Consider the following 23,558-nt stretch of genomic DNA (forward strand, 5'->3'; position numbering starts at 1 on the left):
CCAGGTGTGGGGATTTGGGATTAATGGGCGCGGGGCGCTGGGAGCCGGAGATGAAAGAGCCGCGAGCGCGCCGAGCGCGGCCCAGTAATTAGGCGCGGAGCGAGCGCCCGGGCCGGGCGGCTTATCGGCCATCGCCGCCTCCCGGGCGGGCGGGCTCCCGACGCTGCGGCCGCCGCCCGGGGCAGAGGGCTCGGCGGTTCCCACGCTCCGGCCGGGGCCGGGGGCGTTCTCGGGACGGCGTGGCCGCGCTCGCCACCGCCGCGGAGGCCGGGCTGTAATTAGGGTAATTGCGCGGCTCCCTGCCCGCGGCGGCGCGGGACCCCGGCCGCGCCGAGCCCGCCTGGGAGGGGCCGGGGCCGGGGGCGCCCCGCGTGAGTCAGCGCTCCGGGGCCCAGGGCTGCGGCGGCGCGGGAAGGGGCTCCTGAAGCCGAGGCGCACAGAGCCTGCTTTGGGCTCTGGGGGGTCAGGAGGGAAGGCTTGAGAAGTAGCCTCCATGGGGCACCCGCCGGGTGGCACTAGAAGATGCTGAAAACACAGATTTGCATCCTAGTCTGCAGCAGTTGAACAGGTGGGCACTGGGGGGTCCAAAGTGGTTGAACAATAGTGCCCAGGACTCCCCGCCCGGGGTATCCATGCTAAGAGGAAAAGGAAGACCTCCATGCCCAGGCATTGTTGGTGGTGCCACGCGGTGGGGGTGCCCATGCTCAGCAAATGTTGGCTTTGCTCCCTGGAGTACTAATTTTATTATACGGCACCTGAGGCCCAACCATAGAGCCCACCAGGGATCCTTCGGCTCCTGGCAGCCTTAGTCATAACCCTAGATCCTTAACACTGATGCAGGCATTAGAAATCCTTTTGGAAAAGGCAAGTTAAAAAGAAATCCAATTTCAAACTCTAATGCTAAACCCATCCCAAACTTTAACCCTGCTCCCACACCTAACTCCCAAATTAATCTTGACCTTGGTCCCTGCCCATGCCGCCAAACTTCTCTCCCAAAGATCCCCTGCCAGCCTCTCATCTCCAGCCCCCAGGTACCCTCTTTCTGGAAGGTCTACTTGAGGTCTCCAGCAGCTGTGGACCTTTGCATTTCAACCTCAGGCTGGCATATCCCTTTCCCAGGGCTGGCTGGTAAACTCCTCTCCCCTCTCAAGGTCCCCAGCAAGGTCCACCTTTTGGGTGTCATCTTCCCCCCTGGCCAGGCTTTCCATAGCCCAGAAGGTAGGGTCTGAGCCTGCTGGGAGTAAGAAATAGAAGTGGAAACAATTAAGTGCTTGTGAATGAGTGAATGAGATAATGAGGGAGTAAATGAATGAGTAAGAGAATGAATGAGTGAATAAGCTATTGAATAAACAAATGACATTCTGAGTCTAGCACTGGATCTTCCTAGCACTGGATCCCTTTCCAAGTAGCAAACAATTGAAATGCCAAGGAACCCCCACCCCTAAGGTGGCCTGAGATTGCTAATTCAATGTGTGTGCACTAGTGTGCATATGTATTTGAGCTCAGGACTTGGCATCAGACCAGCCTGGACTCCACTCCTGGCCTCAGTGGTTACCAGCTGAGTGACCTGGGCAAGTCACTTCACCTCTCTGAGCTTCTGTTTGCTGATGTAAGATAATGTAACAACAATAAAATCTGTCCTGGAGAATCCACTCCCCTGGAGTCCCTTGCCTGTGGCATGCCCAGTGTTTGGAGCTGCAGGGCCTGGGGTGTGTGAAAGGAACACCCGTGAGGGTAGGAGGCAGAACCACAGGAAAGGGGACGGCTCTCTGGGTGGGGAGGGTGGTTTCGTAGAGGATGTGAGAATCCATCAGAGTTTGCTGCTGAACAAGTCACGGCAGAGGCAGCTACATGTTCAAAGACACCAAGCTGTGAACAAAGGGTTCCCTATTATTGCTGGAGGACAAAGTGGGAGGTGGGGGGTGGTGGTAGAAATTGGGGCTGGTGAGGGTGACTGGATCAGGAAAGGCTTTGTGTGTGTGAGGGGGGGCTTTTGGTTGTTGTATTTTATCTTGTAGGCAACAGGGAGCCATGGCAGGTTTGAGCAGGGAGGGATGAGCAGATCTGTGCTTTAGAAAGATGGCTCTGACCAGTAGCATGGAGGTGAGCTTGGTGGGAAGCTGGAGGCCACTGGGAAGTTGGTGGGGGAGTAGTGACATAAAATGATGGTGATTACCTATTTTTTATTGAGTGCCTGCTATGAGCCAGGTGCTGTTCTAAATGCTTCACTGGTTTAATTCTTAATCCCATACAAAGCAGGTGCTCTTGTGACCTTCTAAAAATACCACCTATGCACTAAAGTTCCCCATATTACTATCTCTAGCTTGGACTTCTGTGTCCAACAGCCCATTGGCTTCTCTCCTGGACCAAAGGAAACCGAATCTGCACACGTCTGAACATGTTCTACTGAAACCTGCTTCTCTGTCCATCCCATCCCATCTCAGAAAAGTCAATTTCATCTTTGCAGTTGCTCAGGCTAAGAACTTGGGAGACTCCCCATCGACCCTCTCCTCCTTTCTCGGACTCCTCACCTCCGGTCACTCTGTGGATCTTGTGGCTTCTGATTGAGCACAGAGCCTCAGCCTGACCTGGGCCAAGCCCCACTGTTTCTTGGATTATTTCAGCAGCCCCATTTCTGTCGGCTCCCCCAGCTTCTTCCCCTGCCCAGGTTCTTCCAGCGTGTTTTTCACCCAGCAGCGACAGTGACCTGAAAATACAAAGCCAGATCGGATCGCTCCTCCACTCGAATCTGCGCTCCTCTCCCTCACAAGAAAGTCAAGGTCCTGACAATGGCAACTAGAACCCTCATGCCCAGGGAACCCTCCCTTCCCCCAGCTCCTTATCAGAGGTCTTCCCTGATCCTCCTGTCTCCTTTGCTAGTCCTCCAACACTCCAAGTGCCCACTAGCCTCAGAATCCTTGCACCTGCAGGCCCCTGCGCCCAGAATGCCATCTCCCCAGGTATCCACGCAGTCCGCTCCTTCACATTTCTGCTCCTAGGTCACCTTATTTGCAGCTCCTTCCTTAGCCGCCTTCTTTAAAAAAAAAAAATCACAACCCTCCTTCCTTCCCCATCCAGGCGCACTGTCTCCCCGTTTTTTTGTTTGTTGCATCTGTCACCATCTGAAACACTTTATATTTTACTTTTTTATTATATTTCTCCCCTCCCCCACCCCCACCACACTAGACTGTCACTTCCATGAGGGTGGGGTTTTTGTTTGTTTTGCTGGTGTCTTCCCAGTGCCTGTATAATTTGTTAGTTGCCCGATCAGCTGTTTTGAACATTGTACGTGGAATCCGCATTTTATAGATGAGGCAACTGAGGCCCAGAAGTTAAGTGACTTGCCCAAGTCGCACACGAGCTGTGTGGTTGGCCTGGGGCGATGAGCCAGGGCATGGGCAGTGACAGCAGTGACGAGGGTGGAGAGGGGGCGTGGGTGAGCACGCGGACCCTCAGGTGGTGCAGGTGCCAGGTCCAGAGTCCATGTAGTGACTATGACACCAGGGAGTGAACTCGATATTGTGGGATCTCGGGCGTTGACACGAAGGGTATGTGAGCATGGGACTGAAAACCCATTGTGTATGTAGTGGAAGAAAGATCTTTGAAGAACTGACTTGTAAATTCCCAGCGATTTCCTCTCTGTCCTCATCCTGGACACTCATCCTGCTCCTTGGGGAGGCAGATTTAATAGCCAACAAGAAACTAACCCTCAACTTTGATTTTCTAAGTGGATAGTTTCAGAGTAGAGCAGACCCAAATGCTTCAGAACCCAGAGTTTCAATGTGAGGACTTACACATATGGGAGGAATAAAGACTTTTGCTGAACCCCTCAAACTTCCTTTTACATGTTAAAATCCTGAACCTTGGATTGTACGCCTTTCACCAGAAGCCCTGGAAGGGGGGGAGGGGGTTGGAAGGAGGGCAGTGGTTCTCACATCTGAGAGCATCAAAGTCGCCTGGAGGGCTCGTTCCCATGGGAATGGGGTGGCTGGAAGTATGGAGAGGGGAAGCTAACATGGTTGCTGGGACCCTGGGCAACTGGGTGTAGAAATGCTCAGGAGGGCTATGGGTCAGAGAGAGCTGGGCTCCGAAGAGGGGCCAGAGGCTGCAGCTAGGAGCAGTCATGGGCAGTGGTGCCAGGGACCTGCCCTGAGGACCGGCGGGCCCCGAGTTGGCATCTCACTGAGCATTAGAAAGGACGGAGGAGGGACTTCCCTGAGAGCGGGTGGGGACCCCAGGGGACCCCAAAGATGATGTGTCCTGGAGGGAGCTGCCCGCAGTGCCCTCCCTGGCCCCAGCTGCCAACACCCAGCATCCTTCCTCCACCTGGCCAGGGGAGGCATCTGCACATCAGTGCAGCTGTACAGGGTGGACCCCCAAGGGAGGGGATGAGGCTGGAGGTGACACTGGGACCAGGACCCTTCTCTCCCTGAAGTTATCCAAACTTCAGGTCATCTACCCCACCCCCACTCTGGCCCCAGATATTACCAGAAAGAAGGGAAGGAGCAGTGAGCGATCCTGAATGATTTTGAGCATTTTGTCCTGAAGAGCCCAGGTGGGCCTGGCATGTCCAAGTTTTAGTTCCTGCTAAACCTTGGATTCATTGATCATGGGCTCCTAAGAGAGCACAGGAAGTGGCCCCCCGATCACCCCAGGCTCAGCACACAGGCTGTGGGTCACTGACTCCCCGAGCAGCCCTGGGGATCTGCTCCAGATCTGACAAATCCCTCCAGATCTGTCTCCCGCCATGTAACGTGAAGACGAAAATCTCACTGTCCGTCTCATGGGCCCGAGAGGGTTAAGGGAGCATAAGCGCCGGTAGATGCGGAGCCAGTGGCTGGTGCAGGCACACGTCCTCTGCATGTTGTTAGGAGTTTTTAAAATCCACTTTCCCTTCTCTCTTTTTTCTTCCTCAGAGAATTAGCTGGCACCTCCTATGCCTGGCATAGATTTTGCCCTCTTGGAACTCACATCTATAAGGGGAAGCAGACAAGTCAACAGGCAATCTCAGACCGTGGGCTCCACTTGGGCAGACCCAGGAGGCTGGGGAGTCAGAAAAGGCTTCTTGGAGGATGCATGGAATGCTCACTCAGCTGGCTTTGTAGGAGCTGGTGGCAAAAGAAGGCTTTTTAAAGAATAACAACACTTTGGGGAAGGTAAGAGTAAAAATTATCAAATGTCTCCCTTAGTCATAGCGCAGAAATATCATTCCAACATGCAGAAGTTTATAATGGGGGGTGGAAGAACATGTTGGCTTTGGAATCAGATAGACTGATGTAGAATCCAGGACCCTGAGGTTTAACAAATTGTGTGATTCTGGGCTAGTTACTTAGCCTCTCTGAGCCTTAGTTTTCCTAATCTGTAAAACGAGACTAGAGATATCTATTTGATATATGGGTTTGCCATAAACATTGAGGAGGCAGCCTATGTAAAGTACCTGGCAAATATTTACTTATTATGAGACCAGAATCAGAAAGTGGATCAGCGCTGTTTCCTCTCCAACCTGCCCCAAAGTCAGGTTGTCCCTAAGTGCTCTGGATCCTGATGAACTTGTGATCACCCCTCTTCCCTAAAACCTGAGTGCTGCCTGAGGACAGAGTCTGACTCAGCCTCTCTTCAGTGTATCCACTTTGGAAAATAGTTTGACACTATTAGTCAAGCTGAAGAGCACCTGCCTTATAACTCAGATATTCCCTTCCTGGGTATTTACTTTTGAGAGACCGTTGCCCTGGGAGGGATATAAAGAAATGTTTGTAGCAGCACTATTTGTAATAGTGAAAAAAAAAAAAACAAAACCCCACATCAAAACAACAACCAAAAAACCCTTCAAAACCTGGAACATCCCAAAGTCCCACCAATAGCAGACTGTGCTTGATCACATTGGATTATGGTGTTTTCTACAGTGGAATAGTACACGGTGGTGAAAAGGAATGGCTTATGGCTCATGGCACCCAGAAACTAGAACATTTATTTGTTGAAGAATAAGTGAAGTGACAGGCAGAATACATTCAATATGATTCTTATGTACACTTTTCAAATTTGCAAAATTAACTCTTTTTAGGGATATCAACATATACAATATGGGAAAATGATTTTTAAAATAAGGGAATGAGGGCCTCCCCTGGTGGTTCAGGCAGTTGGGCGCAGCGCTGTGAGGCTGTCTGCAGCCTCTGTAGCACTGGTTCGATCCCAGCCGGCCAGTGAGAATTCCACATGGCGCAGCAGACCTCTCCTGTTTTGCCCGCTGCTCCCCTCAGCAGTGTATTAAGTCAGTCTGTCTGTTCTGCTCCCCGCTCTGTCTCTGGTAAGTCCTCTCACCCTCCCGCACATCTGGCCTGTACCCCGGTTCTTATATGCATGAATAAATAAATCTTTTTTAAAAATTAAAAAAAAAAGGGAATGATAGACATGCAGTTCTGTTTCTGAGCATCCTGGGACCATTGGGAGGAGTTTATGAGAAAAGGTCTGGTGCATTGTGAGTGCTCAATAAATGTCAACTCAGGAAAAGGAAATGCCATTGGGGTAGAAGTGACGCTCTGTGGCCTCTGAGGGGAGGTCAGGGGAAATCTTGCAGCTTCTGCCTGAGTCTCTTGGATCGCTGGCTCCTACGGCCCATGGGACCCAAAGTCAATCCACCAGATTTAATTTGTAAAAGCTTTTCAAGAGCTCAGTGACTGGACAGTTCGACTAGTCTATGTGGAAATTACTTCAATGGAGGGGGAACTTTTTGTAGACGGTTCTGGTGGCTCCTAGCTCTGGTGCTCCTGTGACAGTGACCTGTCACGGCTCACCTCTGGGAACTGCAGCCTCTCTGTAGCTGGGATCTCGATTCCAGATCCTGGAAGGAGTGAAGTGGGAAACTGAATCAGGGCAGCTGGAAGCACCATGGACTTTAATGTGGGTAGATCCCCACTCTCACCACCTGAACCTCAAATTCCTCAGTGGTAAAATGGGGGAGCAATCCTTGCCTCCTTTCTCCCACCCCCACCCCAGCTCCTCTGTCTCCTTTCCCCATTCCACTACCTGTCTCCTCCCTACCATCTTCTCCAGTTTGGTGGAAGGTAGGGACATACCTTTGTCCTCCTGGAGACCCGCCCTGCCAGCCAGACTTTGTGGGGGTTGTGTGCTGAGTGTTCCCAGGGTGGGGTCCAATGTGATGAGAGTTTCTACCACTGGCTTGATGCCCACACCCTGCCCATGCCATTTCTGGTCAAGGTTACCCTCACCCCACCTAACAGAGGCCTGTGCCGGGGCGACTTTGAAACGTACTGACTTGTGCTGTAGGTGTAAGCAGCTTCTCCTTTGCTAACTCCTCCTGCTCTGGCCCATCCCACACTCACTGTCCATGCCACTCAGTTTTTTCCATCTGTAGCCTAAGATAAAAATTGAAAGTATACCTGTGCAGAGTTCCATGAGGCCCAAATGAACTCTTATGAAGTGCTTATGAAGGGCAGCGGACGTGGCACGTGACATGTAAATGATGCCTTTTAGGCAGTAGATGGCATTTTTTATGCATTAAGCTCTGTGAAATTTGGAGTCACCTTGAAAAGAGTCTAGGCCCCTTACTCAATTTCTAGAGTGAAATGAACCAGAGCAAAACTCCTTGAATTCAAAGGAGGTGGGGTGCCCTTGAATAGGACCTTGCGATAACACCACGAGCCCCTACTAGACGCCTTCTTTCTAGCCCTCCCCGAAGGGCAGTGATGATTGACCAGGGTGAATGTGCTTGGGGGAAGGGGAACAATTCAGCCCTTTGGGCGGCTTAACCCTAAGGTTATAGTAGCCCTTGAGAGACATAGTGCCTCTGTGACACAGGTTGGTGTGAGAGAGCCCAGTCTCCTCACCCCACAGGACACCAAGCTGGCACACCACCTTTATGGCATCAGGTAGAGAAGATACCCCAAAATGTATGGAGGAGGAGGGACTGGCTGCTTCCTGCTGTGTCTGGAGGGCTAGAGGTCTGGGCATATCATATTCTCCTGTTTCTTCTATAAGTTTTATGGATTTAAGTTTTACATTCAGTCAATGAATCCATTCTGAGTTACTTCTTATAGATGATGCAGTCAGTAGATGGAAGATTGTATGTGTGTGTGTGTGTGTTTAACATTAGGATGAGCAATTGTTTCTACACCATTTGCTGAAAGCACTTTCTCTGTGAATGTGTATTTGCAACTTTTTTTTAAGATTTATTTATTTATCTATCTATCTATCTATCTATTTATTTATTTATTTATTAATTTATACAAGCACTGGGTATAGTCAGAAGCGCGGGAGGGTGAGAGAATTCGCCAGAGCCAGAGAGGGGAGCAGAGCAGGCAGAAGGACCGAGGTACACTGCTGAGGGGAGCAGCGGGCGGCAGGAGAGGTCTGTGCACCATGTGGGACCCTCGCCGGCAGCCGGGGATAGAACCGGTGCTGCAGAGGCTGTGGGCAGCTTCGCAGCCCAGCGCTCAACCGCTGCGCTACCAGGGAGGCCCTGTGTCTTTGCAACTTTGACAAAAAACAGTTGTAAATATATGTGATTTTCTGGGCCCTCCATTCTGTTCTGTTGGTATATTTGTTTGCCTTTCTGCCAATATTATGCTGTCTTGATTATTGTAGCTTCCTCTACTCCAAGACAAAAGCATAATTGGTAAGGGAAAAAGGAAATATATATGAGTATATAATTTTTGTTATTTTGTTAGATATATGCATATTTTCCCAAAAAACACACTTGTTAAGAAAGAACTCTTATTTCCCTGGAAACTGAGAGGTTACATACCCCCTTTCCAGAAGCTTCTCTCTTCCCCTTTCTAGATGATGTCTGATCAGGGGCAAGGGAGACAGGACTAACACCTCCTATCTTCTAGATAGGAGATCACATTAGCTTTATGGAGGTTATTGTTGACTCACTTAAAGCATATGCTCGAGTAAGACCCTTTATCTGTCTTACAAGTGCCCTGCTAAGCCAGGTTGAGTCAAATCCTCTGCACTGACCAGTGTGTGCTTTATAATCCATAATTTCTGATTAATAATTTTGTGTCAAACCTCATGTTAAGTTCTTTACATAATAAATTACTATCATGGTTACCATGTACTGAGCACTTTTACTATGTGCCAGATGTTGTGCTAAACATTTTTTTTAAGAATCATATTCATTTATGCATACAAGAACTGGGGTGTAGGCCAGAGGTGCAGGGGGTGAGAGGATTCACCAGAGACAGAGTTTGGAGCAGAACAGGCAGATCCACTGAAATACACTGCTGAGGGGAGCAGCGGGTGAGTCAGGTGAGGTCTGCTGAGCCATGTGGGTTTGCTCCCTGGCCAGGGACTGAACTCATGCTGCAGTGGCTGGCAATAGCCTGACAGCACTGAGACTTTAACCCCGGTGCCACCAGAGAAGCCTCAAGCATTTCTTTTAATGCTACGGGAATTTATTGGTTCATGTAACTCAAATATCTACCGATTGTGAGACTTCAGGCTCAGTTTGATCCAGCTTCATGCATTAACCTTTTGCATACTTCCTCCAAACCTTACAACAACCACTTAAACACTTAAAAAACACTTTATTGTTGAAAACCGAGACTTTTAGAAGTGAAGTCACTTTTCCAAGGTTATTAGCCAGTAGGTGTGGCAGAGCCAAGAGGAAGTGGCTCCAGGGTCCACACTGTCCTGCTTTCCAGTGTGTAGAAATGAGAAAGCACAGCCTGCAGAGATTAAATATCTTGCCTAAGGTCATGTAGATATTAAGTGGCAGGTAAGGGGGGATCGCACCTGGGTCTGCTGGCTCCAAAGTTGGGCTACTCTCCCAGCCTGAATACGTCTGTGCCAAGTTTCCCCAGACTGAAAGTGATAGCCCTTAAGTTAGAGACTTTCAAAATGATAAAGCAACAAAGATAATAGTGTCACCACTATAGTCATTGTTACCCTGGCTTGCCAAGTCTAATTTGGGAGACTCTGAGGACGGGCTGCACTGTATCAGTGATTGATTTGGTTATGTAAAACTGAAGCACAGTCCAGCTGGTTTAAGCAGGAGTGTAATTCAATATACAGAGTCTGGGCTAGATCCCTGACACCAAGGGCAGACAGTCACGCGAGGGCCTCATCCCGGGGGGCTGACAAGGCATCAGGACTGAAGGCTCTCTGGGAGCAACCAGCTTTCTCCTCCTACCCTCTGCTCTCCCTCAGAACTCTAGTTTGCTTCCTCTCTCTCAGAGGAGTGTCCCAGGAGGCTGTCCTCATTGGGTCTGTTACCTGACTTAGTACCTGTACTTAACTGACTGGCTCTCTCCTTCCTAATTCCAAAGTCCAGGAATCTGACAGGCCAGCTTGGCCTCTGGGTGGGTATCTCTGTGGCAGGTGCCCACCTCTGGCCCAGTCAGCTGGACAAGGAGCAGCTGGGCTGCCTGGAAGAAAGATGAACCCCCCCTCCACCCAGGTTGGAGGTCAAGAGAGGTTTATGGGCTAAGTAGTTACCCGAAAAGGAGCCCCTTTCTATTTGCCTTTCCTGGGGACTAAGAAGAGGTCAGTCTGGTGATTTTCTGCCCTGTTGTTTCTTGGTGCCAACCTATTTCAGGGGTAAATTTCCCTTTTCTGGGATCCCAGTGCCTTCAGAAATTCTGGAAGATTCTAGGACAGTCTTTTTTCTTTCTTTCTTTTTCTTTTTCTTTCTTTCTTCTTCTTTTTTTTTTTTTTTTGAGATGGTTAAGACTCCAGGGGACTTGCCTACTTGTTTTTCTTAGTCCCTGAAGGGTAGTTTACAATTCCAAGGGATTTCCTGTCTTGCCTCCTGAGTCACCGCTCAGCCTCGGAAACATGACAGATAAATGCGTTGTTTTTGACCAGCTACCTCTGCCACTGATTCCATCTTGTCTGTGTGTTTCCTTCGCTGGGTGTGGCTCTTTGAATCACAGACTCCTAGAATGTCAGGACCGAGAGATCATTATGCCCAAATGCTCTCCACCTCGCACAGAGCAGAGATGTATAAATGAAGACATTTGAGGGTAGTACCGGAGAGGGTTTTAGGCCATCTGTGGACAAACATGCTGTTGTCATAGCTGCATGTTAATAAACTGTACTATTGCCTAGACTGAGGCTAAGTTCATTTAGGTAAAATAGTCAATAAAGGACTAGCTGAAGCAAATGAATTTATCTTGGATGTGGCAAGAGGATGAAAGTAGCATGGGGATGAGTGAAGTGGAAGAAAAGCCACATTGATGAATGAGTGAGTGAGCGGACCCATGAATGAATACATCACTAGATAATGGGCAACAGAGCAATCCTTGGAGTTCATTCCCTTATAGGTTTAGAATTACTTCCCAGAGTTTGTACTTCAGGGCAGAGAATCAGGGCCTACAAAACACGGGCCGGCCTCCACAGGCAACTATTACCAGGTAGAACAAAAAGTGCTTTCCATGCTGTTCTCTCTTTCCCAGGTCAGCAAATGCTCCTCGGGGGCAACTGAGTCTACCATGTAAGGTGTGTGTCTTGGGGTCTGGTTCCTCAGACTCCTTTGCCGCCTTACCCCTAATCTCACAGAGAGGAGGGACTTGAGGGACCACATGTGATCTTTGGCTTCCTACGGAGATCCCCAAATGCCACCCTCTTCTTGGCAAAACCGTGGGCCCAACCCAGGACTGAGTAATAGCAGGGAAACTACCCAAGATGGAAATAGGACAGGCCTAAGTGACCTTAGGCAAGTCCCTTCCCTCCCTCACTGGGTCTCATATGCTTCATCAGATAAACAAGCTAACTCCACCTCATTTGTATGTTCCTTCAGTAAGTATCTATTGAACTCCTACGACATCCTAGCATTTGCTTAGCATGAGGGTAGATAATGAGAGGAAGTGGACCTAGTTCGTGGAATAACCCCCAGTCAGGTGGGGTGGGGAGAGGCACACATGACATATAAAGATAGCTGTGTCTGGTAAGTGCGAGGTGACATGAACAGTTCCTGCCAGAGCTGGCATCCCTAAGTGTGTCAACCCAGGGGAAGGGATGTATGAGTGACTTGGTGAAGTCACAGGGCTGCACCCAGGCAGGTATTGGCCTTTGAAGGCCCAGCTCCAGATGTTTCCCCAAACCTATGGTAAACCTGGTGAATATGCAATTGTGCAGACGCAGGTTTCAGTCCCTGAGCAGATACCACCTGGAGCAGGTGGCTTCTCTCTGGTTTGTTTCTTCATCAAAGGAGGTTGGTGCCCCCTAGTTCCCTATGAGATATTATCCCATGAGATAATACAGGCAGAATGTCTAGAGCATGAGGCTCTGCACACAGTGTGTCCCCACCCTCTAAGCAGGAAGTGGAGAAGCTAGACCTCTGTACCCCTCGGGACACCCCTCTTCTCATCTCCCTTGGCTGGCCCCTGGGGCAGGCTCTCTTGCTGGCCCCAAAGATCTTGCTCCACCCTCTCTTGATCCTATGAATGCTACAGTGAGGGTGGGCTTCCCTCTTCCCAGCCCAGAGCCCTTTCTGGCATGTTTCTGCCCCACTCCTGATCTGACCAGGAACTTGGTGTGTGTCCAAGACAGAGAGGAGACTGGCGGGCTGGAGCCATGGGTGGGACTCCAGAGGAAAGCCTCTGGGGGCAACAGGTTCTTCCTCTCTTCCCAGCAGCAGGTCAGCGCTGCAGCTGCCCTCTCTTGCCCAACAACTTACCCAGAACAAGGCAACGTCCTTCCTCCCTCCTAGGAGGCGCGGCTGTGTGGCTTCCTAGAAGAAGGCCGGAGGGACCAGCCCAGCGTCAGACGCACCCAGGGGAGGAGGAGGGACCTAGCTGTGGTGAGAGCATGGGAAGGTCTGGAGTCTGAGGACAGCAGAGGAAAAACAGGTCTGCCCACATTCTTGGCAGGCCCCAGGATTCCGAAGCACTTTCTGTTTCTGTCACTGTCAGCCAGCCTTGAACTCTGCACAGGTCTGTGTGCGTTTCAGAGTGAGACTACATCTAGCTGCATTTCTCCCCGCATGCGGTCCCTCTGCTGTGGATGAAGAAACGTGGGCCCCACGGGGAAGAATCCCCTGCCCAAACACAGGAAGGCTCATAGAAAGAATTAACCTTTGGCTGAGAACCTGCTATGAGCCAGGCCCATTCCACACAAGAATCCTGCCCTGCTGTGGCCTGCTGGCATCTCCTGACCTTATAGATGAACAGACCAAACTCAGGCTGGCAGAAGCACTTGCCCTGGTTCCCAAACTAGTCAGCACAGAGCCGAGGTGTGAGCCTAGAATGTGGGCTCCGGTCTGGTCCGCTGGACCGCCCTCCCTTTCCTGTTGCGGGCTTGGAGGTTAGACACGGAAAGGTTCAAATGGCCCAAGGTCACCACCTGCAAATGCAAAGCTAGTTTTCAAGCTGGGTCTAACTCTGTCCTCCTGCCTTTCCCACTATACTACATTGTCTCAATAAAAAGTATTTCATGGAGTAACTGGCTGGTACCAAGGGACTACAAATATGTCTCAAAGGAAAAAAGAGCCAGGACAGAAAGGCCATGAGCTTTTATGACTATTATCATTAACACCTGTTATTGTCTGCAGAGCAGGGCCACTTTTCTACTGATTGACTCAGACATGTGGGGCTAAAACCCTATTTCTTGACAGTTGAACCCAACACACAGTTCCTCTTCTCCCAATTTTATTTCTGGGTAGAATTTTATTTTCTTCACAACAATTGAAGGTGATGCATGATCCAGCATTTCCTTGTTATAAGGGACATTTGGGGTCAACTGCAGAGTCTATCACTCAGGGAAGGTATTAGGTGATGGCAGTCCCCCAGTTTAATAGCTGTACTGTAGTTATGTGGGAGGATGTCTTGTTTTTAGGAAGTCCACATTGAAGTGTCCAGGGGTAAGGAGGCATTGTATCTACAATTTTTAAATATTTCAGAAAAAAATACACATGCCTCTCAGAAAAACACCCACACCGAGGAATAAAGCAAATGTAGTAAAATGTTAACATTTGGAGCATTTGGATGAAGGGGTTGTTGGAATTCTTTGCATTATTCTTATAACTTTTCTGTAAATCTGAAAGAATATCACCTCCCCAAGTTTAAATAAAATTTATTTTCATTGGTGGACCTCCCTGGTAATGCAGGGGTTAAAGTCTCAGCACTATCAGGCTATCACCAGTCACTGTGGCATGAGTTCAATCCCTGGCCAGGGAGTTACCCACATGGTGCAGCAGACCTCTCCTGTCTCACCCGCTGCTCCCCTCAGCAGTGTATTTCAGTCAGTCTGCCTATTCTGCTCCCCACTCTGTCTCTGGTGAATCCTCTCACCCCCCTACACCTCTGGCCTATACCCCAGTTCTTGTATGCATAAATAAATAAATCTTTAAAAATAAAATAAAATTTCCTTTCTTAAAGGAAAGAAATCACAACCAGTGTGATTCCCTCTTCCTAAGGGGACTGACTCACACAAGCGCCCTATTCCCCAAGGCCTCACAGGTCAAGATAAGATCATAAGTTTGCAGAGGCTGCAGATAGCTTCATAGGTTGCATCTTAACCCCTTGCCCACCAGGGAGGCCCAAGAAAGAAAATTTTAAATAAGGAATGGGCGAAACAGTATTCAGCAAGTGGAAAAATTAACAGTGAGATATCAGTGGTAGTAACTATGGAGCTAGATACCCCGTGGAGATGGGCGGTCAGAGGAAGAAGTAGGCGTTACTAGATCCTGCGCCCTGGGATCCAGACCCCTGAGGAGGGCACATCTGTGCTTTGGGCTGGTGTGTGTGAGGGGCCATGTGAGGCTGATTCCAGGCATGTGGAAAAACCTGGAAACTGGAACCAATTGACACTGTCAGGGTGAAGGACTGATGTGAGGTGATACTGACAGTCTTGCACTCTCTAGTGCCCCTTCTGGTCAAAGCAGCTGGAAACAGCTGGTAAGACAAATGGGGCTGGCATTCCTAGCAAGGCAGAATACAGAGGGATGGTTTTGGGCTGAGAGCTAATAGCTTAATTACTGGGAGAGGGCTGGGCAGTGGGATGGATGAATGTGAGGTTCTCTCTCTCTAAATCAGCCTCACTGCCACTGTACTCTCTGTGGCCTCCATGTGGGTTCGGGGCCCACTGTGAAGGGTGTCCTTCAGGATAGGGGTGCAAAATGAGGCACAACCCCTTTGCTCTTGGGTCCCTCTGTCTCCAGTGAGTGTTCATCTGGGCAGAAGATAAGAGGGGCAGATCTTAGCTCAGATCCCATGTTCTTGTTCTCTTAGTGTCTCAGCCCAACAAGGAAGCGTTCCTTATTCTGCCTGGAGAAACTATCTACTCTATGACGTCAGTAAAACTTTTATTCTCTGCTTCTTCCAAGTTTCATCACTTGACATATAAAGGGAAGACTTTAGCATTGTGGAAAGTTCTTTTTCCCTCTCTTATGTATGTTGACTCCTACAATTGGAAGCCTGGCTCTCCAAAACAATTTTGCTTTGGACCTATTTATGAGTCCGATTTGACGTTCAGTGCGAACAAAGACCTCTTTCTCCTGGGCTGTGCTCCACTACCCGCTCAGACAAAGGATAAAAGGCCATTAAACAGCAAGATACATTTTGGTGAAGAAAAAAAATACCTTAATTAAAAAACTTCAAATATTATCCTGCTCCAACAGCGTGACTGGCTGTGTCCCACTGAGTGCCAGCTGTGTGTCTGGTGCCCTGCTAAGCACTGCAGCTGTCATCACATCTGTCCCCTCAAGTACATGGTGAGCAAAGCACGCTGTGCCCTGGGACTTCAGTGCCCGAGCTTTTCCCCACTGTGCTCTGCTGCCTCTCTGGGCCCGATCCTATCCTTGCACCTTCTGGAAAATGGGACCTAAAAAGGGGCCTAAGAGAAATGAATACAAGTACTAGAATAGTGTAATCTTGGACAAGCCACTGAACCTCACTTTGTTTAAAATGGGAACACTGTAAGGAAGGTGTGTTTTGGGCACAGGTATATAGGTATTTGATAAAGGGTAAATTAATAATAAAAATAATAACAATACATTTTATGCACCAGTTGCTATGTCAGGCATAGAGCTAAGCACTTATTTTTATTTATTTATTTATTTTAAAAAAAGATTTATTTATTTATACAGGCACTGGGTACAGTCAGAAGCACAGAAGGGTGAGAGAATTCACCAGAGCCAGAGCGGGGAGCAGAGCAGGCAGAAGGACCAAGGTACACTGCTGGGGGGAGCAGCGGGCGACAGGAGAGGTCTGTGCGCCATGCGGAACCCTCCTCTAGTGGCCAGGGAGCAGCCAGGGATTGAACCGGCGCTGCAGAGGCTGCGGGCAGCTTCGCAACCCAGCACTCAACCGCTGAGCCACTGGGGAGGCCTGAGCTAAGCACTTTACATGGGCTCATTATTTCCCTCCTTTGTGCGGGGGACACACTGCCCCTCTCAACCGGCCCCCCCCACCCCCAGGAAATTCCCCAAGTCTGGCCTTGCCCATACCGCACTCCCCCGAGGTCACAGCTCTGAGAATGACTCTCAGTTCCAGGGATAACACCAGCCTGCAGGGGTCCTCCAGTGCCCTGAGCTGTGCTCCTGCAGGAGGACTGGAGGCTTCCACGTGGCCTGGAGCTTGTGTGTGCTGTGCTGCTTTTCCTTCAGCTGTTGGAGACTCATAAAGTGCAGTTCACAATGCTTGTGAGTTAGAACGTGTTTGTTTGAGGAACTTAAAGCCTTTGTGATCTTCTATTTCTTGGTATTTTTATACCATTATCTGAAAATGAATTTAGATTCACAGAAGAGTTGTAAAGATGGTGCAAAGAGTTCTCATAGGCCTTCCCCCTGCCTGCCCTAACGCCTACGTAATATTTCACAACCATGGCACATTCATCAAAACTAAGAAGCAGATGTTGGCACAATACTGTTAACTACAGGCTATTTTGATGTCCCCCATTTTTCTGCTAATACCCCTTTTCTGTCCCAGGTTCCCATGTGGGACACTGTATGCATGAAGTCATGATGGCTTCTTCCTTAGACCCCTTCATTCTGGGGCAGTTCCTCAGTCTTTCCTTGTTTTTCCATGACCTTGACTTTTGAAGAGTAGTAGCCTGGCATTTTGTGGACTGTCCCTGAGTCTCATTTTGTAGACATGAGACATGTCAGTGTCTCACGATTAGACAGGGTTATGGATTTGGGGGAAGGAATATCATGGAGATGAAGGGACTTCTCACATCATATCTGGGGATATATGATCTCGACTTGCCTGGTTCCTGGTGACATTCACCTTGACCACCTGGTTAGGGCAATGCCTGCCAGATTTCTCCACTTAGAGCTGCTATTTCCCCTCTTTCCATACATACCCTAGAAGTGAGTCACAAAGTCCAGTCCAAGGGAAAGAAAATTAAATTCAGGCTCCCTGTTGGCCTAGGGATTGAGTCTCAGCTCTATCACTACTATGGCCTGAGTTAGATCCCCGGCCAGGGAGCAACCCACATGGTGCAGCAGACCTCGCCAGACTCGCTGGCTGCTCCCCTCAGCAGTGTATTTCAGTAGATCTGCCTGTTCTGTTCCCCACTCTGTCTCAGGTGAACCCTCTAACCTCCCTACACTTCTGGCCTATACCCCAATTATTCTATGGCAAAAAAAAAAAAAATTAGAAAGATAAAGAAAAAGAAAATTAAACTCCGTTTCCAGAGAGAAAGAGTATCAAAGAATTTGTGGACATCTGTTAAAACCAGTATGGTAATTAATGTTTTGAGGATTTAGGCAAATAATCTCTTTTTTTTTTTTTTTTTTTAATTTTCTAGAGGCATGTCTTATTTATCTATTTGTTTGTTTGTTTGGTTTATACATGCACTGGGTATAGTCAGAAGCCGGGAGGGTGAGAGAATTCACCAGAGCCAGAGCGGGGAGCAGAGCAGGCAGAAGGACCGAAGTACACTGCTGAGGGGAGCAGCGGGCGGCAGGAGAGGTCTGCGCGCCATGTGGTACCCTCCTTCGGTGGCCGGGGAGCAGCCGGGGATCGAACCGGCGCCTCGGAGGCCGTGGGCAGCTTCGCAACCCAGCGCTCAACCGCTGCGCCACCTGGGAGGCCCGGCAAATAATCTCTTTTTCCTTACAATCCTTCCCCTTCTTTCACATCCATCAGTGGCTCTTGCCTGCAGCAATTATCTGAGTGCTCTAGAAAATGCTTTTTAACATGAAAAAACACTTTGGGACCTTCCTGGTGGCACAAGGGCTTAAGTATAGCACTGTGAAGCTATCCACAGCCTTTGCAGCACCCTGAGTTTGATCCCAGTCCAGCCAGGAAGTTACCCGCATGGCGCAGCAGACCTTTCCTGTCTTGTCCGCTGCTCCCCTCAGCAGTGTATTTCAGTCAGTCTGCCTGTTCTGTTCCCTGCTCTGTCTCTGGTGGGTCCTCTCACCCCCTGCATCTCTGGCCTGTTCCCCAGCTCTTGTATGCATAAATAAATAAATCTTAAAAAAAAAAAAAAGACCAAACTGTGTTGTCATTATTACTTCATTAAATTAGCCTAGAGCCCTCCTCACCCTGAACCCCCAGCGTGGGGGTCTGCTTTAGAGTTCAAAGAGCTGGTTTTGAAAACTGGTGTTGAATACCTTCTAGATTGTCCGGGCACAGCCCAGCGCTGGGCATACCACTGAACCTCACTTTAAATTGAGATGGGATGTTGTGAGGAGTTGAGATAATGCAGGGGTTTGTGGTACAGTTTATCAAAATAATAGGTATTTGATAAATGGCAAAGCTATTAATAACAAAGATGAGCATTTATTGAGCAGTTACTATGGCAGGCACCAAGCTGAACACTTTTAAATGTATTAATTATTTTAATCCCCACCTTAATCTCACCCCCACTTTATGGATGATAAAATGAAGCTCAGAGAATTCAAATGACACATTTTAAGTTCACACCGATCGAATGTTAATGGAGCCGAGATTCAAACCCCGGCAACCTGACATCAACACCTCTGCGATAAACACACTGTGCACGCGGGCGCCCACTCATCCCTCAGAACGCGGCTGAAGTCTTCCAGACCCGCAGCCCACAGGTTGGGAGCTCCTGTGACAGGTAAGACAGAGACCTTTGGCTTCTGACAAAACATCTCTGACATCAGCAGGGCTTGGTACTAATTTTTATAATTTTATAGCAAGAGGAAGACAGATAAAAAAGAAACAGAGGTTCAGAAAGTTACCCAGAAACAAAGACCAAATGTCCTAGGATTTTGGAGGGCAGAGTGCAACTGTTCAGAAACGACCTTGGACAACACTTCCCCCTGGACAACCTCTCAGGGTCCGCGTTCCAGAATTATCACCCAGTCGTGCATTTTCCTAAGTTACACACAACTTTCTAAAAGTCCGAAGCAAACAAACCACGTGCAAAAAATAGAGCTTCTCTTTAGTAAAACATGAATGTGGAGAACTGCTGGGGATGTTTTCCTGCATTGGTATAAAAGGTGTGAAGATTCCCCCTTGTCTCTCTTCTGGCTGGTGAGGTGGGAGGGGAGGGGTTTTCTCTATGACCCGCTCTCCACCCCCAACCCCAGTGAACAGTTTTGAGTTTCTGAGTTCTAGCTCCGCTTATGGGAGATTTGAAGTCTATTTAAGAGGAATCTTTGGGGGCTGGGATTAAGGGAAGTGGCTCACTCAAACAGTGGATGACCTGGGACACTAACAGTCACACCCCAAGCGCTGGCCCAGCCTGGCGTGGTGCAGGGGAGTGATGCTCTTGGCCCCTGGCTGCTTGCAGGGGCAGGAGAGCAGCCAGAGCTGGGCTGTGGCTCCAGGGACATCGGGGAGGGGGACAGTGGCCACAGAGGCATCAGATGGCCACCTCTGCACTTTGGGACTCTTGTCCCGTCTTGGGAGTGGATGTCAGGCAGGTTTGCCTCTCCTGACTGGTCTTGAATGACCCAAAGTGGTTAGGGTGATGGGGAGGGGAGACACTCCCCAAAAGCTGATCCTGGACTCTGCTAAGCTAACTAGCAGGTGCTCTAGACATTTGAAACTCAATCTGGATATAAGCTTTTAAAACACCCTGTGAGTTCCTTCTCCGTTACACAAGTGTGACAACTGTCTCCTGCCTCATGACCCCTCTAGGGGACAGTGGCTGCTGGAATGGGGACTTGGTGCAACCCAGCACCCTGATCGCCAAGTTTTCTGGTCCCTATCACCCATCTGAGTTTAATTCACCCGGAACCACAAAGCCCCTTTGTGTGTGGTGAGCCTGGGCAATTGGAAGGCTTGGGCTGGTGCTGTCCTCCAAGTTAGCAGAGAAAGGTCCCTTTACTGATGAGGCCAGAGCCAGGAAAAACAGAAGGTCTAGGAGGAAAAGTAACCTGCCACCAAAAAGCTCCCGTCTTATGGAAAACTAGTATCACATTTGATGATCGCTCATGCGACACAACGGGACTTTCATTATTCATTGTGCTTCGAACAAAAGATCTTTCTGTTTCTGCCCTGTGCTGAACCATTTTTAAATTACCTGGAGATGGAAACCAGTTTTGAGAGCCCCAGGAACAGTCTCTGTTGGCAACTTGCACCCACCCTTGACGAGGGCCGAGCACTTCAGCCAAGACCCCAAAAACCCATCCAAGTACATCATGAGGCCTCAGAGGATACAATCAACGTTACTGAGAGTTTCGTCGGAAGATGGAAGACAGGATACATTGCACGCCGCAGAGCAAAGCTTAATTAAAAAGTCGATGAAAGCGTCTGTTCTCTCCTCCTGCCCCAGAATTTCCTTCTTGGCTGCTGGCCCGGTTTGCCCCAGCTTCACCCCACTCCCTCGCCACATCTCTCTGCTCAGCACTCCCTGCCTCCTGGGCAGAGCAACAGAGACCACCTGGCGTCCCACCTTGCAAACGTCTCCCCTCCCTCCAAGCAAGATCCACTCTTGTTTGAGAGAGACTTCGCATCCACTCTCCTTGCTGTTGGCTGTGGGAGATGTAAAGAAGTAATTTTTCCCTTCCATGGAAGGGAAGGGAATTTCTGCCATATTTTTTGGAGATTAGTAAACACAAATATCACCCCATCCTAACCACCCCCATCATCAAATATGAAGCCAGAATCTCTGGAATTTATAGGCAGAGGAAAACGGTGAAAGAGGCAAGGCTGGAGAATTAAATGATCATCCCTTACCTAGTGGGCCCTGGCAGGACCCATGGGTGCTTTGTGGGGGGGGCTTTGGGAGTGAGGGACTAGGGAGGTGGGGGCTGGCTCCTGGCTTGGGTCTGGTGACCTGATTCAGCTTTGGGCTGGGCCTCACTTGGCTCCATATCTGATGCCAGCAAATGTTTGATGGACGAATGCTTTGGGCACGCCCCTTACTTCTCTGCCTCAGTTTCCTCACTTGTAAAATGGGACAATACCCCCTTCCTGTCTCCGTCTAGTTTGCAGTGAGGGTCATATGAGTTAATAGATGTGAAAGAGCCAAGGAAATGTAAAGAAATGAAACCCTTCCCTGAGCCTCCGGACTGTAACCTTTAGCTCCAGGCAAAGTAGGCTTCCCTCTTTCTCTCCTTCCTGAGGCATTTTCCCTTCATTTGCTCAGGTTCTGCCTCCTTTCCAGTGGCCATTCCTCCCCCATCAAAATCCAGCTCAGTGAAGGGCCAGCTGTCCGTCATTTACAAGATATGAATTTCTTTCTTTCTTTTTTTTTAAAAAAAGGTTTACTTGGGCCTCCCCGGTGGCGCAGCTGTTGAGCGCTGGGTTGTGAAGCTGCGCGCGGCCTCTGCGGCTCCTGTTCGATCCCCGGCTGCTCCCCGGCCACCGGAGGAGGGTCCCACATGGCGCTCAGACCTCTCCTGCCGCCCGCTGCTCCCCTCAGCAGTGTACTTCGGTCCTTCTGCCTGCTCTGCTCCCCGCTCTGGCTCTGGTGAATTCTCTCACCCTCCCGCGCTTCTGACTGTACCCAGTGCATGTATAAATAAATAAATAAATAAATAAAACAAAATAAATCTTAAAAAAAAAAAAAAGGTTTACTTATTTATGATGACAAGAACTGGGGTACAGGCCAGAAGTGTGGGAGGTGAGAGACAGAGACAGAGTGGGGAACAGAACAGGCAGATAGACCCAAGAACACTGTTGAGGGGAGAAGTGGGCGAGTCAGGAGAGGTCTGAGGCACCATGTGGGTAGATCCCTGGCCAAGGATCGAACTGGAACTCATGCTGCAGAGGCTGCTGACAGCTTCACAGCATTGCTCTCAACCCCTTGCGCCACCAGGGAGGAGGCCCCCTGATACGAATTTCAACCCACACCCCCTCTGCCCAGTTGCAGGCTTTCACCCTGATGCCGGCTGTGATGGGAGGGCTTTGTGGCAGGGGTCTCCAGCTTTGGTGGGCACCAGAGGGCAGCGTCTAGCCATGCCCTGGGATTTTGTTTCTGTAGGTTTGGGTCAAGAATTTTGTGTTTCCTCAAAGCAGTGCAGGCGGTTCTGATTCAGGTGCTCTGCTGGCAGGACACGGAAGAACACTGATTCCTAGAGCTACAGACTCTGAGAAGAGAGAGGAGAGGCATTTGGGAGTGGGAGGGGGTCCCACGGAGCTCAGCTCCTCAGTCTTCCTAGAGCAGTTCTCCTGCGGGCGGCAGAGAAAGCCAGTGGTTTGACAAAAGTCAGAGTCGTTGCTGTTACTGCAAAGTCTTTTGATCCCAGCTGCCCTTCCCAAACTTTGGGAGGTCAGGTGGTACAGTTCCTAGGCCAGTGACTGAGCAGGCCTGGCTGCCCCCCAGGCTAGCACACACGCTTGCATGATGCGTCATGCTCACAGCCAGAGCTGTGTGTGGGGGGCCCTCCTGGGCCAGGAAGTGTGTGTGGGGTCCTCCTTGAACTTCACTCCCTCCTCCAGGCCCCACTGAATCACATGACATCTACATCCTTGGCATCTCTGGAAGCGCCCCCTCCTCCCAGCTCTGCTGCCACCAGGAGGTCCTAGTCCAGAGCCAGGCCAACTCCTCCGAGCTGCTCCATGGCGTAGTCAGCACTGAGTGGGGCATCTTCCCGGCTGCAATCGCCTCTTCGTGGGCGACGTGACTCCATCTGCACATTGGAGGGCATGTCCTCTGGCATAGATGACTGGCCAAGGCAGGCCCCTGACGCGGGATGGACCACTCGGACCACTCAGCACGTTACAGAGAAGAGAGTGGTCCCTCCTTAGAGGTGGACACTGCAGGGTGCAGGGGGTGGCCTTGTTCCTCACAACGTGGTCAGGAGGAGAAGCAGACAGGAGACTGAGAGGGGTCAAAGCTGGGAGGCAGGAGGAAGGTGTGTCAGGAGGGCATGAGCGCTGAGAATTGACCATGAACGTGGCCACATGGGGTCACTGAAACCTGGCCACCCATCGCCGAGGCTGTGGCTGTGGAGGCTTGTTGGGGTGGGGCCCCAGGGAGCGGGAGCCGAGGGACAGAGATCGCAGTGCAAACCAGGACAGAGCAACGCAACAGTGGGGCTCCAGAAAGAAGTGGGGGTCAGAGTGGCTGGTTTGTGTATGTATTTCAAGAGGAAAGACGTAATAGCTTGTTTGTTTGCTTGTGAGAATGGCCCAGCCAGGGGGGAAACTGGATGGCTCTGGGGGTTGCGAGGGATGTCCCTGTGCAGGCGAGGGGACGGCAGGCCTTGCTCGGCGTTTCAGCCACTCCGG

The sequence above is a fragment of the Talpa occidentalis genome, unplaced genomic scaffold, assembly GCF_014898055.3.
Source record: "Talpa occidentalis isolate TD23 unplaced genomic scaffold, MPIMG_talOcc4v2.1 talOcc4.9, whole genome shotgun sequence".
NCBI classification, from domain to species: Eukaryota; Metazoa; Chordata; class Mammalia; order Eulipotyphla; family Talpidae; genus Talpa; species Talpa occidentalis.